At 41.3% G+C, this 6000-nt stretch overlaps 1 long non-coding RNA gene across 3 annotated transcripts in view; it reads left to right on the top strand.

The window, feature by feature from the left end:
- The first annotated feature begins 510 nt into the window (after positions 1 to 510).
- LOC117551652 overlaps positions 511 to 6000 on the top strand; it is a 70823-nt gene continuing 65333 nt past the window's right edge. For all 3 annotated transcript variants that reach the window (XR_004569834.1, XR_004569835.1, XR_004569836.1), the window contains exon 1: positions 511 to 667. This is a non-coding gene — a long non-coding RNA (uncharacterized LOC117551652). The remainder of the gene's footprint in view (positions 668 to 6000) is intronic.

The following is a 6000-nucleotide window of genomic DNA, read 5'->3' as shown; positions in this document are numbered from 1 at the left end:
ATGAAATACACTATTTAATTTAAATCAGTTTTATTCTGAAAAACCGGAAGTTCACTAACTATTAACTTAATAATTTTATTCTGAAAATTATTCACTTCCGGTTAGCATTAGCATGTGGCGAAATGCTGCATTTTCAAACCGTGAATTAAAGGTGAAATGACATGTGATGTTGTACACTGAGCACACTGGGTTTAGCACTCATTGATTACCGCTGAATAACGTTTATTAGGGAATGTTTAAATAACCACAGACACCAGAATGATATAATTTAACAACAGGAAAAGGCAGGAATTGCATTGGACCCGCCCCCGACGACGCCGGCCAATAGGAGAAGACCTCAGATGACAACAGGAAGAGCAAGCCAAGAATTGACCTCTTCCACCTGCTGACCTGGACTGACCGGTCGGATGAGGAGAGCGCCTCCAATCGCACATTTAATTTTGTACACCACCGCATCTTTTGTGTAATTAAATGCTGTTAACTTTTATAAGCTTCCCTTGACTCTTTTCAGTCTCTCCTGCCTTCGGGGTTCTAGAATACACTAACATTTGGCGACCCTGGGTGGGCTCTGAAGCGGGATAGAGCTGGAAGAGAGGGGAAGGCTGCAAGCTAACTAGCATCACACTAGGCTGCAGAAAATGAGTTTTTGGCTGGGCCTAAACGAAAGGTGAGACAGTGTTTAATTCCGTGGTGATTGCGAGTGGTGTGGAGATTGTATATAGTGTTTCTATTCGTCTCTGTTGTATCTTCGGCGCCGCCCGATTAATGTGAATATTACATAGACCTTCTGGGGAGGCACTAGATGTTATCTGGGATAGGACTGGGTCCACATTGTGTTAAATACCTCTGGGTAGGTACCAGACCTGATCTGGTTTACACTGGACTGGGTCCATTCATGTTAGTCTATATGTTTGATGTTTTAAACCTGCGTAGTCTGGTTTAATAACGTATATTGTGTGGAGTTTTCAAGCCGAAAAGTATATTTTTGTGTGATGTTCTAAGCCGAAACGATTGTGTACACGATTGGTATGAGATCAGCTTTTAAGGTCAGCATCTATAGAATTTAGAGCTAAGATAAATGAAGGTTGTTTTGTATTGTCAAGCAGTGTGGTTTTTCCTATGCAGATGTTGAGTGTTTCCATTGTTCCCCTTCCCCCAGTCACATGCGGTTAATGCTATACTGCTAAGCTAGCCAGTTAGCATTACTAGATGGTGAAATACTTCGAGTAAAGATACAATCGGTAACTACTGATTAAATACACAGGGATGGTGTAGATCAGGGGTGGGGAACCTCCGGCCCCCGGGCCGTATACGGCCCGCGAGACCATTTGGTGTGGCCCTCGAGGTAATTTATAAACACACGCAAAAAATACCGCAAAGATAATTAAACATGTGAGTACCTGTTTTTCCTGGCCAAGGTCAGGGTCCTTGAACACAACACAAGCCTAACGTATCATCACGTGGTATATGTCTCGTCTGACAGGGGTGTAGTTCTGACGGGGAGCACCAGAACGCCGCTCCGCTCCGGCACTTCCAAAAATTGCAGTACCCACCCATAAGGAGCCGTACACATGCTGCAGTTTTTGCGTGGCTGTGTCTTAGTTGTAAGCCCAGTGGCGATCTGTCATACTGATCTTACAGTCAATAACTTTGTTGTTATTAGCATCTGGTTAGCTAGCTATGCTAACGAATATAAGAAGCTTTTTCTACAACCAGTGAGGTAAAGGCACATCTTTATATGATCATTATAGTTATAAAACAAATAAGAGAATAAAGTAAACGGGTATAAAATACTATATGACAATAAAAAAAAGTTGTGGAGAGTGATTTGTAAAATACCCATAAAGAAAAAGAAAATCTTCTTACAGTTCTGTTTCATCTGGGTGTTGAGAGATGTATCCATAGATCTCCTAATGTTGCTCTCAAAGTGCACCAGATTCATGCTTTTAACTTCAACATTTAAAAAAAACAAATCTTCCCGGGGGAGCATGCCCCCCGGACCCCCCTAGAGGAGGTTAGGTCCCCCCCCCCACTTAAATCATGTTCACAGGAGTCTAAATACATTTGCACACATATTGTGTCCATATCTTTCTGTTTTGGTGGTCATGCCACAACCGTGCACGTGCATGCATGCGTGAGTCAGGGCAAGATATCTGGATTAAGAGGTTGCTTTTTCTTTGCACAGCATGAAAGAAAGGTGAAATGAGTGGGCTGTGATTTTAGTTATTTTAAGCAGAGGTCAATAATTTTACGGCCCTCGAAGGATGTTGAAAACATTGAAATGGCCCTTGAGAGGAAAAAGGTTCCCCACCCCTGGTGTAGATGAACGTTGAGAGTAGATTGAGTTGTTTTGTTTTTCATGCTTTTCAAAGAAAGTAATTTGAACTTTATATTTTGAGGAAATAAACAGGAAGTAGGTTTATGAATCGGAAGTACTAGTTGATACATTTGAGGAGTTACAAATAAAACAGCTCCCCTAGCGGACATAACCCACCACACAGATAAAGATTACATGTGGTTTCTTTGAATTGAAGTATTGTGGTTGACACATTTTGTGACATTTGCATAATTTCATAAACTTGAGTATACACTGTACACGGTTTATTTGGATTTGCACGATATTCCTATTTTCATATTACAAAGTCAAAACCATACACTGTTCATTTTAATTTATTTATTCAGATTTAAAGAATGGGCATAATTTCAAATTTTAATTTAATTTGTCTAATTTTGATTTTCCATTCTCAGTTTGACAACATTTACATTTATTTTTCCAAATTCTGTAAAAAAAAAAAAAAAAAAAATTACCAGATTTTAAAGTTAAGTTCAGATGACATAGGATATCTTTATAAAGAATACAAAGGTACTATTCAGAGGATTAGTAATTAATTTTGATAACTTAATAATATTATCCGTGTACTTAAGAAACATGTCGCCAGAGTTAAGAGCACTCGCTGTGCCAGGCACAACTGCAGATATTAAGGAGAGATTAAACATCAGATCAGATGCTTTAACGTTTCCAAGTCGTAGACAGAAGACATGGAACCAAATAGAGAAACTGTTGGAACAGTGGCAAACGAGAAGATTGATTCCAGCAGATGATCAACCGGCACCAACGAAAGCCCATAGAAAAGCTGTAATTGACTATGAGAATGGAGAATACTTGCGACAGCAACAAGCATGGATCAAAGCCGGACAACCCCCTTGGTATGGACCTGCTAAAAGCGCTATGAAAAAAGCTGAAAAAAGAAAAATTAGGGTTACATGTCTGTTAATCCATCTGACATCCATCGCAGAAGATCTGCCAGTAAATGAAGACACAGCAGAAATGACAAAAGAGGCTCCACTTATCCAAACTCCAAAGCAGTATCCAAGCCTGACCGAAGTGTCTCCTCCAGACATATCAGAGAACAACCCTTCTCACCAAGCTTCGATTCAAGCCCCAAATGAGAAATAATTGGCGTATGAGGTAAGAATCCTATCCAGTGTCAACCAGCTGATGGAAGAACTCGGCAGAAGAATGGAAGGAGAACTCAGCAGAAGAATGGAAGCAGAACTCGGCAGAAGACAGGAAGAACTCGACAGAAGAATGGAGGAACTCGACAGAAGAATGGAAGAGGAGCTCAACAGAAGAATTGAAGCAGAACTCATCAGAGGAATGGAAGAGAGACGAAAGGCAGATGAAGCCCACAATGACATTATTGAAGAAAGACGGAAGGCAGATGAAGCCCATAATGACATTATTTTAGAAAGACAAAGGGAGGAAGATAAATACCAACTACTTCTGGTGGAGAGGCGACAAGACGATGTAAGATTCCAGGACATGATGGCAGATAGACAAAGGAAAGAACAAGAAGAATGAAGAACTCAAAGAAAACGCCGAACAAACTACTCTCCTGACTATTCCAATGGACGGGGAGATGAAGATGACGACAGCGGTACACAGTCTGAAACCAGTAGACACTCCCCATACCATGAACAGTCACAGCAACAACGCAGTTTTGCATCTCCTCCTGAGAATAATAGTAGTGATGAAAACGAGCAACATTACCCTGGGACATGCCCCAAAACTAGAAGAACCAAGACAACTAAAAGAACCAAGACCGGTGCACATACCTCCATGCCATTGATAGCGGCTGGAAGAGGAGGATTTCAATACCAATCATGGACTCACAGGGACATGGAAGCATTAGTGTCAAAGCTACCTCCACTCACGAAAGGAGGTCAGAAGTGGGTGAATGATCTGGAGAAGTACACTGTCCAAGACCACCTGTGCTTGGGAGACATGAGAGCCCTGCTTGGACGGATAGAAGGAAGACTTGAAGCGAGAGCAATAGATTCCGAGGCCAATTGCACAAATGACCCAGATGACACTCCATTCAACTACATCAGGTCGAATTATTGGGCTACTATTCGTCACATCTACCCGACAACACGCAGTTTACATGCCCTCAACAGCCTGAGAAAAGAACCGGGGGAAGACATGCATGCCTTTTTGAAGAGATGTGTGGGAGGACTACACTGGAGAACGGCATGACGTTTCTCCGGCTGTTGTAATGTTGTGGAAGAACGCTGTCATTAAAGCCCTTCCCCGATCAGTGCAGGCAGGCCTGGGAGACGTGGTGGGATTAGTCGCTAAACCCATTGAAGAATGGAGACTACATCTCATTCACCACGATATGAAATACCAGGCAACAAAGGGGGAAAATGATGAAGAAATTAAAACACTAAAACTAAGACTTTTGAAGATACAAGTAGCTGAGAAAGATGCCAAAGCTAATAAAAACAAGAAATCGACAAAGCAGATGGCCATACTAGCAGAGAAGGCAGGGCGGACACCTCCAACAGTTCAACAAAGCGGAGGAGGAAGTGTATGTCCACAAAACCAGGTTCAGCAAACACCTGTGTATCTTCCCACGCAAGCACAGCCACAAGCACCACAGTATCTTCAACAGCAAACACCTGTGTATCTTCCTACGCAAGTACAGCCGCAAGCACAGGTATACACTCCCATACAGCATCAACAAAAGGGACAATGGAGAGGAAAGCAACGATCAAGAGGAAGAAGGGATGATGGCTGCTTCATATGTGGAGATTGTAGACATCTGGCCAGAGATTGCCCCACTCAGCAATATCCACCACAAGGTAGCACCTCACAATACAGGAGAACCAGTGTTAGAGAACCAGTGTTAGATATTAGAAATATTGAGGCGGAAGCATATGCCAGGGCCATGACGAATATTTCTGTTGGATCAGGTAATTGGGTAAAAATCCACAAGATGAACTTGTTGCAACCTGTATGGAGTGGACCATGGGAAGTTGTAGAACGCACTGCAGATGCGCTCCGGATCAAAGTTAAAAAAGGAACATGTTGGCACCTTCTTACACATTGTGTAGCCGTACCGCCACCTTTCCAGAAACGGCACGGCAGTTAGAACTGATTTTGGAAAACTGGTACAAAACAATAAGGAATTTAACATTTTTTACAACGACAGCACCAGGAGATGAGTAAACTCAAGAATCTGTAGAGTGTAAATACATTGAGAAAAACACATTTTACACTCGAACTGTTTGCACATCATAGACAAGGAATTTAGACAATATAAATAAATAAAGCAAAAGTAATAAGTATGGTGGAAAGTAGACATAGGCCTACACTTGATTCAAATTTCATTACTGTGATCCGATTGGTGTGCTCTGCAGGTTTACTATTGTTCTAAGTAACAGTGGGATTTAAAATGTTGGAGAAAATATGGAGATGTTCTTTCGTAGTGTGTGGAATATGTGATGCTGGAAACATGTAAGTATTTCAGAGTTGTGTTGGGTAAATATGTAGCAATGGATAAAACAATTTTTTAGAGTGAGTTTTTGTAATATCATTAGTATACATTAATTATGTTGTTTAGATGGCATTTAACAACTAAGACAGATAGTATGATTAGAAAGAGACAGAGTTGAAAGGGTTGGATTTATTTAACCTCAGTGTGCTAGACTTCTTAT

This window comes from Gymnodraco acuticeps, unplaced genomic scaffold (assembly GCF_902827175.1).
Source record: "Gymnodraco acuticeps unplaced genomic scaffold, fGymAcu1.1, whole genome shotgun sequence".
Lineage (NCBI taxonomy): Eukaryota > Metazoa > Chordata > Actinopteri > Perciformes > Bathydraconidae > Gymnodraco > Gymnodraco acuticeps.
This window is presented reverse-complemented; position numbering and strand designations above follow the sequence as displayed.